This window comes from Hylaeus volcanicus, chromosome 6, assembly GCF_026283585.1.
Source record: "Hylaeus volcanicus isolate JK05 chromosome 6, UHH_iyHylVolc1.0_haploid, whole genome shotgun sequence".
Classification (NCBI taxonomy): domain Eukaryota; kingdom Metazoa; phylum Arthropoda; class Insecta; order Hymenoptera; family Colletidae; genus Hylaeus; species Hylaeus volcanicus.
This window is the reverse complement of record NC_071981.1, coordinates 21702781-21714744: the sequence shown is the minus strand read 5'-3', so window position 1 is coordinate 21714744 and position 11964 is coordinate 21702781.

The following is an 11964-nucleotide window of genomic DNA, read 5'->3' as shown; positions in this document are numbered from 1 at the left end:
TTTACCCAATTTCCTCTATTATTCTAGATGAAAATTAATTTGAATACACCTATGTATTAAAGAAAATCGAAACAAATCATTTCTCCTCGGTACCTAATCCATGCACCCTTTAATCTCAGACCATACCTCGAGTTCCTCGTCTCCGAACCAACTACAGAAGGTAAACCACACGAAATTCCTGAAAAAATAAAGAAGCATCACGGGGGCCCAGGAGCATGGCGATCTAACCTTCTCCCAACTAAGCAGCCCCGTAACCGTTCGTGCCCGTTGTGCGCCGCTTACCGGGTAACGAATCCAATTACTTGCTAATTAGAGAATCGAGGCAGCAGTACTTTCAGAGAGTTGCGTGGCAACGGGACCGAGGGCTCGGGGGCGGAGGGATGCCATGGGGTTTTTCTCAGACAGGATAAAGTGCGCAATTAATCCGTCTCGCGCAGCCACTTCTGCTACTGCAACTACATTGATATCCCCCACCATTTCGTCCGCCCCCCATCTTCAGCGTGTTTCTTTCCGTCACGTCGTCCCGTTGAATGCGAACATCGACGTCCAAGGCCCACAGATCTGATGGCGTCACGATCATCGACGACGGAATCCTCGATTCCAACCCCCTGACGTCGACTTGGCATCTCGACGACCATCCGAGATCATTCGAGCGAATCGAAAGATGACTCGAGCCACAAATCGATTAACTCCATAAAACGAAAAATTCCGATATGGATGAACGTCCTCGCGACCTCAAGCACACGACCTCGTTCAGCCATCCACTAAACGTCCCACTGTCCAAGCTGGGATCTGCTAAGCATCCTCACCGACGAATTAGCAAACCCCCCAGGACAGCACACGAACAAAACCTCCCTCCCATCCCGTCCTTTTTCTCATCCTTCAACGCCGTATATACCTACGTCGAACAGCGCAATGGAAAATTTTTCCACAGTACCGTACCTACGCGTAGCAAACAATAATTCGTTCGTAGGCGGCGCCAGAAGGTCACGACACTCGCGATCGGGTCAAGGAACCCGCGCGTGCTCGGCTCGGCGTAGATTACCGCGAAACTCGGCGAAGTTTTTCATCGGCGGTTCGGCCGTAGATTCGATTAGACGCAGAATATTATTATTCGTGCGATAACCATGCGAACCGTACGTGCACGCGATACGAGGGGCCTTTGGCCAGCTGCTTGTGCACAGTCACGGGGTCATTAAGCTTCGGGGGCAATGCCCACTCAGAAGCGTTTTCGAACGCGTTTAATTGGACTCGAAACTTCCCGGCGGTGTGTAGGGTACCTCGCATGATCGGTCACGGTGCCAAATATTTATTTAGCCCGGATCCATTGTACCGCGGGGCGAGGAAAGTCCGAGATTTGGAGAAGGAAGTTCGGTGGACGAAGTCTGCCGAGGAGGAAATTGAGCGGAAGAGAAGCTGGAAGTTTATTCTTGCGCGGCGGAAACTGGAAATTTAGTTCTGCTGGGTATCGACGCGAATCGGTGATGGTTTGCCGGGTGAAGATTTTTCTGGGTAGCTTAACATCTCGAGGAACGAATTACTTTATAGGAAATAGATAAAAACGCATGTTTCTGTAAAATCATTGAAAAAATTGATTGTAATATTAATGTACGTTTCCAATGAAAATTTCTACGCAATAATATTAGGGGGACCGAAAAGAAATCAAAATCTGTTCGACTGGAAAAAAACGTTCATTTATTAAAGAAATCTTAAATACTAATCAACAAAATACCGTGCGACACCTTCAGCTCGTCTTCCACGCGACTCTCCGAACGTCGTATAAATTCCGCAAAAACAATTCGAAATTCCTTTTACAAGGATGGTATCTGTAGTCCTAGCGAGCACTTCAGTGTTAAGCCGCCCCGTTCCCACCAACGGTCGTCGCGGAATACAAAGATGCAATTTCAGTCGCGGACGAGCCATGTAAATTCAATTGTTCTTCCGAAGTCCTTCGTCTCGTTAATCTTCCAAATGACTATACCCGTTTCATAGTATAAAAAATACGCGAGACATATGCGCGGTGGAACTCGTCCGTGGAAGATTCTCGAGAAACACGGTGGACGTGTCCCTAGGCTTCTAGCATTTGATGCACGAGGTGTTCCACGCTCGCGCAGGTTTGCGTAGTCGTGAATACATTGAAGTAGGCGCAGCTACGTCAGAAAAAAAGGAAACAAAAACGAAAGAAAAAAAGGAAAATAAACGAAAGGAGGAGAAAGAAAAGGTGGAAGGTTCGTCCGTGGAGGGCTGTCTGTCTAGACGGATCGTTGTTCGGTGTAAATTGTGACCGTGAATCGGCGACGATGCAGTCGTGGTAGAAGAGGACGAAGCAATAACGAGTAGTGCCTGTAGACTGCGTGGGCGACGCATTGTTTTCAGATGCGCCGAAAAACTGCACCGAGGAACGCAACCTTCGCGAGAATACACCAACCTGGTCCAGTTCTATTCTCGGACCCTTTTGCACGGTCCTCGTCAGAAATACCGTCCTAACCAAGCTTTCTTAATTATTCCAGCCTTCGAACGCTAAGCTATGTACAAGTAGTCTTTGGGAATACTTGGCTGCATGAATACTTCATTTTAAACATCTCAATTTTTGTTCCAGAAATAAATCAATCCTTGCTAAGCATGAGTAGAATTTTCTTTATTTGAGGCTGAGCATCTTCGAAATTAATGTACAATAATTTATGTACCCCAGTCGTTAAGTTAGATGTCACAAGCTCCGCTTATTAATATTGAGGAGGTATTTGCACCAATTACAATAATAAAGAAGGAAATAGTATTTACGACGTCGTACACAACAACTGGGGTCTACAAACTACCACATAAGCTCACCTTTATTTTTGGGATATACTCCGTCTCCTTTATCTTCCTAATTGCTGAAACAATGACAGCATTCAAACAATTGGTATGCCACTACCTTTGGAGCAGAGCTCGGGGATGAGCCAGAGATTAAATTCGATTGTTTATCCGTTTGAAGGGACGTGCCTCCGTTAAACTCGAGCCCAGGCGCGTAATTGCGATTAATTAAAAATGGCTTTGGCATGCCGTGATACAACCCTCCTGAAATCGCGCATCGATCGCCGAGGTTCGTCGTACGCCGTGTTGCAACGTATCCTACGCAGACAGGACGCACTCCTTTCATGTCCGCTCATGCAAAGGACGCTCTCATCGCGTATGCAACCGCCGAGGCTCCGCTCGGATTGTCTGATCTCTCTCGTCGCGCCTTTATTCCCCGAACGAGCACCGACCCGACAGACGCGTCGATTCTACGCACACAATTGGGGTGAAAAGTTGATTTTTATCGGCCGTCTCCCTCTCCTCGTTGCGTGTCTACGTCGCCGCGACGTCGAGGAGCGATTATGTAGGTAATTACTTAGGGCGTTTTTTTACCGAAAAAAAGTTCGAGAAGTATAAACGGGAGACTTGTTGGACAAAATATCGAGGTGTCTAATTAGGGTGGGATTTGAAAGGACGAGGGAACTTTGTGGAATTTTTCTAGTGGAATCTGTGCGATGTAAAACGGTCGAATTTGAGTACAGGAATTAGAGACAGTTGGAGAAAATGGAAAAATTGGGTGGCTAGTTGATTTCTCAAGTGACTAGATCTCAGAAACTGGCCATTGGTATGATTGATTTCAAGTTTAGAACGAACAAAAGATTCCTAGGTATGTCATAGTAATATATAACGCGAGTTTCTTAGTATACTTATTACTTATAGAATTTTTAGCTTGGCAGGGGTTAGTATTGGCTGAGCGATAAGGGAGCCAGGTCTGAGATGTATTGCTAACGATCCGAGGCTTCGTAGCAATTTTTCTAAAACTATATGTAGCGAGAAAAGCATCCCTTAAGATCGAAGTGGAAGAATGGGAAAGGTCGAGAGAACGATTTTCATTGTCTGGATGTCCTCTGGAAATCCTCCAACACGGGCTACTTTTTCTTATCTCCCCGTGGAATCTTTCTGGCCCTTTCGGAATTTAAAAATAAACTTACAGAACGAGCAAATAATATTCAAGATTGTTATTATTAAAAATCTCGAAGGCGACTCGATAAATTGAGAATAGATTGCTCGTTATCAGGTGTAAATTTCCAGTCTTGATTAATATTAATCTACAGATTTTTTAATTGGAGCCACTTATCGAATTCTCATATCTACGGTAACTGAATTAAGCACATATCTTTTCAACCCTTGTTGAATGTGTAACAAATTGTTTCGTTACAAGGGAAACACAGTGTGTAGAATACACAAACTGTCTGAATACCACAGATTGAACGTGATACCACATATACGAGGGGGTTGGAAAACATTTGTCAGAGGAAGAGTGGGTGTAGAGGAACGTTTTGCACAGACGTGGTCGAAAAAAGCGCGTCTGAGGGCAGACACAAGTCGTTGGCACGATTTTCCAGGGAGTCGTGGCTTGCCAGATTATATTTCAATGGCAGAGAGAACGGACCCTCGCTTTTCCACCCCCGCGATGGCCGAATTCTTGCGCAGCGAGTGGCTTAGAGCAAATGGGATTTTCGCTGCGGCGTTACGACGGGTTTAATGCTGGATATGTCCCGTCGTAAACATACCTACGCGCCTCACGGATCATCCGTGGAATTCGTCTTACCAGGACGGACTATTTCATGCAGGATTAACGTAAATCTGGTCCATGCATTACTCTGTCTCCTCGTTGTAACAAAAAAATAACACGAAGACTGTATAACTGTATAGAAATTTACAAAGTGCAGGCATAAAGTGAATTATTTAAAAAATAAGGTCTAACAAAGGTAGCTTTTGAGAAGATTCTGATTCTTCCGATATCGAAGTATTCAAAGAACGATTTCTTCCTCCTATGATCTTTCTTCGATTTTTATAGTATAGGTGGAAAAGGGACTTTTAATTTTCAAATTTTTATTTTTGAAAAATGTATTCTCTTGGAGCCAGAAAAAAATTGAGTATCCTCTCGAGTGTTAAAATACTATGAATATTTTAATAAAGCATGTTAATTTCTGAAACGCAAAGAATCGCCCTTGCGTAAAGGACTCGCGTCCAATTGGTCCCTGGATTAGGTGTTACGAGAAGTATGGCGTCTCGTCCTCGACGACAAGTTGCACCTGGTCGCGATGGCGTCACGTAGCGCGACAGTGGCATAGTGGTGGTGCGTCACGAGGAGAGCGAAAGTTCGCCCCAGTGACGCCGCCATCCTGTCTGCAGAATTCCAGCCCCCGTGTCCGGGCGACCCAGCGTTCATCTCGCTCGTTGCACCACCCCTTCAGCCCCGACGAGACCAGCTACGGTTTCTGTAACGAGATCCTCTAATGCAGGTACTCGCGAACAACGGACGAATGATCGACTCCTTTTGTTGGATGTCCTCCGACCAAGTGAAAAACAAGAAGCTTTGTTCCCGTCAGAAATACACGGGGTGTCTCGTTACGTAACGTATCCTTGAAATTTCCCGACAGGACCAGACGAAATAATTTCATTCTTTCATATTTCGTATAAAATTCTATTTACTTGTGGCATTTATATCTCGAATGACTTTAAATTTTGTGACGAATTTCCAAAAATGCTATCAGGAATTATTAAATAAATTACATAACAGATGTGAGAAGGTTAATAAAAGACAAGTGGTATCGAATATAATTTGTTAATTTTAAATGCGGTTAATAAAGGGTTGAAGTGGTACGAAAACACAAATGGAATGCATTTGTTGATTTTATACAAGACTCCGCATAATTCTTTCCAATAAACACGAAAGACGATGTCGAAGAGCCTAGGACGACCGCGCCTGCGCCTAATCTTATTAAAACACAAAATCCCACAGCCCCTCTCGAGGACCCCTTTAATCCAAAATTAGACCTACCGAACCGTTTAGACCATAATTCCCGAATTCAAAGTCCTAAGAAGTCGTCTACCAAAGTACAAAGGGGTTAAATACCCCAAAAGCCAGTCCTCATGCAAAATACGAAACAACCCCCTCCCAGAAGGATTGATCTCAACCTTGACAGCCGGCGAAACTCCAGAAACGAGGCACCCCTCGATCCTCCGACCAAGTACCAGCGATCCACCCCATTGGTGAAAGAGGGAAAAGCACAACAACGGACCGCCATTGCGATTCGTCCTATCATCGTTGGACTGGCTCCCTAGGTCCGGTCGAAAATTTTTTAATAGGTCTTTCAGGTTGGCAACCGCCCTGTCTGCGAGAGAGGAGCTCGTACATACCTCTTTTTGCTCGTGCGAACGCCGAGCGACGCACAGTGGTCTGGAGAGCGGTATTTCGTGGCTAAAATTGAAAACACCTTTAAATTAATACTTTTCAACTTGTCGTGCGTAAAATTTCGTTACCATTGGTTATTTAAGAATATGTTTCACATATCGATTCAAGTAGCAGAAGTATAAGTGGCATGAATTTTTGGGACGACGTAATACATAGCCATCATTGCGATCCAATATTCTGTGTTTGACGACTATACCTGTCGTAGCTTGATTCTCACGGAAAGAGGACGCCACAGCCGAATGGTTAATGTTCTATGACGAGTAATCAATTGATTAGTTTCACCTTCAACCTCGAGAGTCTCTCTAGAAATCGTTACTTCCGGTCACAGAATTACTTGAAAGGCACAATATGTTTGGATTTAGAAGCTTTCGAGGCTTCTCTTTCCGTTAAGAGAAAAAAAAAACAAAAAAATGTTCAAATATTACAAGTTGAAAAATCGGACTTCGGCCACGAAATACCGCTCTCCAGACCACCGCGCGACGAGGAGAGGAAAGTTTGCCCCAGTACGTTGCACCCTCTCTCCCACTCCCAGCCTCGTGCAGCCGCCGGATGTCTCGGTTCCTCTTGCAGAGGCAGCCTGAACGGGGTGTCGTCCCTCCAGGGCGTCACAGGCCGCCAACCCTCTCCGACATCCCGGTACTCCCGTATTCCTGTTTCACCGCCCCCGAGTCCGCTGCACCGCCGCCGAATCAATACCGGCAGACATCCTAACTCACTGGAGGTCAATGCCTCGTTCCCGCGAGCGCCGACGACCTCAACCTCCTACCTTTCCCTAGCCTACAATCTCCTTCCAGTTTACCCCTGAAGCCAGACAAATGCCACTCCGTCCGACCTCTCCGCGCCCCCCTTCGCCGAGGCTCGCGTCGCCCCCGTGGCGGCGAGCTCTTCCCTTCCTTCACCTTGTTTTCTTGCACCACCTATTTTTACTTTTATTTCGCAGCTAACGTCGCCGGGCCCCATTTTTGTTCCTGCTCCCGTCTCGAATCGGATCTGGGCTCCGACGAATTCCGTCCTCTCCAGGGCACGGACAACGAAAGGAGGAAGGGAGGGAGGGTTATCGGTGATGTTAATTAGCGGCAGGGTTGCAGGAGGAACGGTCGAGGAAATGGGTCTCGCGGAGTTTGCCTCGCGAAAGTCTTCTTTGGCTTCTAGGATGATGTTCGTGTTTTAGCTGGAGGGAGGGTTACTTAGAAAGAAATTATGACTAAGTTTTTTTTTTTAATTTTTAATTGCATTATTTAATGTACGTAGAGTTTTAAAAATTCTTCAAACTTTTAGAATTCATGGACAGTTATGTAATGTTTTGGATGTATGTACCGATTTTTAGGGAATTACGAGAGACACAAGGGTTATCCTTTTTCCTGGTTTTCATTTCCATCAGTTGCTGATCATGAATTGGGGACGTAAGCTGGGATAATTATTGATCGTCGAACTTTGAAATGTTGGCTTTGGTCTGACTGCTGTTTTAAGAAAGCGATCAGCAACCTGCGATCAATCTCTAGCTCTTGACAGTCCAAGTAAAACAAGCTTCATCCCCTCGTGACATTCTTCGAGAAAACTCAGCGACGCATCTTAGCGTTCCCACCATTGGGAACAGTTCCGCGGGATGCAATGGCGCGGCCAAGAGACAAAGACATTGACATTCAAAAGACATTCAAAAGAGAGAGCCTCCTTTCTCGTGGCTCTTCACATCAGACGTACGCTAATCCCTCCTCCCTCGTCCCTGTCTGATGCTTGTGTTACGTAGTCGCGGTTCGAACCTGCACAAGAACACGTTTCAGACCGCGCATGCGGCCTGAGCACCCTCTTCGACTTCACCCCTTCGCTCCGGTCATTTGCATCTTTTTGCAATTCCTCGGAAGCGCGCCGGCAATTCTTGATGAGGCCTGTTGTCCTGCGCGAGTCGAACGACGAACCTGTGACTGCAATTTTAATTCAATTACGTCCTTAGAACCTCACTAGTTTCGATCGTCGACTAATTGCTCGGGTTGAATCTCGCTCTCGACATTTTCTATGGTTGCACTTTATATCCGGATGAGTTTTCGAATTGAGGATTTCAACCTTTTATCTTTGTCCTAGGTAGCTCTGGTATCGAAAAATGTAGACTCTTCAGTTGACATAACAGAACTACTTCGCACAAGTAAACTCGGAGATCTCGTAAAAGTCGAATAAATGGGATAAAAGAAGGCGAACGTTCGAGCCAACGCAGCTCCTGGAAAACCGTCCTGTTAGAGAGCATCCAGCGAAAGGAGGCGGTATTTGCACTAGACCTAGAGAAAAACAGTGTTCAGAGGGTGTGCATAAAATTAGACGGTGCATTCAACTTTGTTGAAACTGTGCCAAGATGGGCCCGGACGATCGCTATCTTCTTGTTCCTCTGGATGCTGCGGCACGACGTTGCAGCAGCCAGGATGGCACCAATGCCCCCGTTCCAAACTCGACTCGAACGATCTCCACGTTGTTATGACAAATTGCCATCCGACTACGCGCCCCCTGATACGCTTTCGCTTATAAAATATTCGGAGAAATGGGAAAATCTCATTTGTCATACTTACTTCTGCGCGGAGAGGAACAATTAATTATATAAAGTACACTCGTTTCAAAAAATTCAGTTAGGTGCGCAGAAATCTGTGCTGGAATTTTGAAATCACGTAAAACGTTCGCTTGAATAATTTAACAGAGTAGACCTTAAGATTTGGTGAATTATAATAAAATACAAACGTATTTTACGAACGTGCGCTGCGAGACGTCTTGCTCCAACAAAAACCACCGAGAAGCCCGGATTCCTACGAAGGAATCCTTCCTCCTTCCTCTGCACGCGATACAAATGTAAGGAAAAGATTTCATTGGAGGCCGCGCGAGGTCTTTAATTATTTTTAACGAAGCTTAACGTTATATCGCAACGGGCGCCCATTGGGGGAGCGGTCGACCTCTCGAAAGGATAAAACTGAAACTGAATAGCGTTCTGGGTCCTCGTTAAATCGCACTTTGAAAACCGAAGCCGGAGAGAGTCCTGGACCAGGGAAGCACTGGCAGACAAAAACGAGGGAAGGGCAAGAAAGTCATCCCCTCCGCTTCCATCTGACACGACGACACGCTCGAATACGCTAACGAGTGTTCTATTTTTCAAGACCACTATGTTTACCGCTGTCGGCGTCCGCCACCCCCGTCGCCCATCCTCCCACGTTGTGCATGCATTTTGTCCCCCATCGTGGGCGACAGACAAGCTGGAGGCCGTCTGGATGTGTGACGACGTCTACGACGACGAACCAAGGGAATGGAGCAGACAGACGTTGCACTTTCCCTCACCCTGGCTTGGCCACCCTCGCCACTTTGCCCTGCGACTTTCATATCCTCTGTCTCGACCCCTCCGACGGCGTCGTCGCTGTCGGAGGGGTGGCTTGCAGTGGTCGATGAGGATGACGACGCAGTGGTGGACAACCTGCGTCGCGTTAAGAAAGTCAAGTTCACCCTCGATCAGCCTATCCCCGAGGTAGACAATGGACCGATGAAAATTGGTAGAGATCATTTGGAGAACGCCGAGTTTATTTCTGGCCCGACTGTACTTGCTGCGAAGGAAGATGGTCTATTTGGGTAGAGCTCTGTTCGTTAAGAGAGTGGACAAAGGGGTGAAACTTGGAATGTGGTGCGTAATCTGGTAGGAAAATATTTTTAATCCGTGTGGTTTTGGTATGTAAGACCTGTAGGGTAGGTAGGAGTATTATTGTTTGAATTAGAAAATTATATTAGCGACCGAGTAGTTGTTTGAGAGATAAATAAGATCCATCTTTTGATCAATATCTCGGTTATTATAGATTGTAAATATAATTTCCAACAAATTTTGTTATACATATTCTTGCTTCAAAGTCAACGGTGAGGGAGATACAGCTCCAAAACGATGACGAACATTTCCTCCATTGGTCAAGTGCTAGCCCTCCTGAGATTTAGTACGAGCATCTTTCAAACCCAATCGTTTACGATCACTCTACTCAAAGCAATGAAATGAACTGTCATTTTTCCCAGCAAAGTTTCCACTATGCAATGTAACATGTTTTCTTCGTCTTGCGTAACGTTTACTTCCTCGCAATAATCCAAATCAGATCCAGTTGCCTTCCCCCATCGCGCGGGTGCTTGCCTTCCAAAAATTTCATGCGTCCATCTTCCAAAGAAACGAACCGAATTTTCCCTTCTTTTCTTCGTGTCCCGGACCGTTGACTTTCAACAAGGTTACCAGTATGCATCGACGAACTGTCGTCCCTCTCCGTCGGGGCAAGTGCTGCAACCGAGTATTTATAAATCAGCGGAGGGATGTATTTCGGTCCGCGAACGCTGACGCTACCACGCGGTGGCGACGGCCCGCGCGCTCCTAACCTTGAACTGATGAACGTACGCAGCCACCACCCGACACTGCCATGTCCTGAGAGCTATTCCTGGACAGTCACCCTGGAGGACGATGCACTAGCAGGCGTAAACTCGACGTGCTTTCGCCTAGATCCATCGACGACGCATCGAGAGCCACGCAATGCCAGCTACGCCAGCCTGAAACTTTCGCACCGCGACATAATCCTCTGCCTCGTTTTCTGACCAGCCAGTTACGAAATCGGCCATTGTTGCTGGCCCAACAGCGTTTCCCGACGTTCTCGAGTACTCTTCGCTGCCATACCGAGGACAGAGGAAGACTACGCGCGTCTGAGAAGCTCAGATTGTGGCTAAGAGGTATCGAGTCTTAGGAGAATAATAATTTTCATGTTGATACATAACGGTAGTAACCTTGTTGAACTTGAAAGCTTGTAAAATTGAATTTCTTCGCTTTTGCGCATTATGGGAAACGTAGAAAAAAATATATAGTGTGTACGTTGAATATATTCTACAATTAATATTGTATGATTCGTTTCGTATATACGAAATATAAGTATATATTTATAAATATAAATACGTACAAAATGACGATGTATTAATCATTTTGTACAAGTACACATACCTTTTGGATATGTTTAGCACGTACTATGTTAGCTTCCGAATCGAAGAATTCGAATGTCGTCGAAGGAATAGAGGTTAAAATTAAATGTATTCGATCGCTAAGGGTTCAAGGTAAAAGGACGACATTCCGTTCGATCGCGTATCTTCGCCAAGTGGATTGAATATTCCCCCCTCTCTCGCTAGAGCCCGTCAGCCGACGAGGTTATTCACAATAGATGCGTTGACCTTTACAATGGATACACCCTGCCGCATGTCGATGACACCGTGTTCTATAAAGATACCCCGAGGAGGTAGGGCCTTTTAGCCTTTGTCTCATTCTCGTCCGGCAGACGTTGAACCCGATCGCCGAGGACAACACACTTTGAACTATGCGTACGTAGGAAATTAGCTGCGCCGCCGCGAGATCCTTCGACTGCGAAAGGATTTAAGCGATCCTATGCTCTGGTCGCCTTATTCGTCTCTAACCTGTGATTGCGTGACACCGCGATCATTATTTCCATGGAGGCACGATCCGCGGGCTCTGGAGGTTAATGTATGACACTATGGCGAACGCGACACGACTTTCTTTTCGGAAAGGAGGGGATGCTTGAAGGAATTGGGTAATCGATTTGAAAAGAAGTGGAGCGGTACCTAGGTACACAGGATACACTTCCGTAAAGTTTTCAAAACCGAAGGTTCCCACTCAAATACAGTTTGGGTACACAGGATACAGTTGCGTAAAGTTTTCA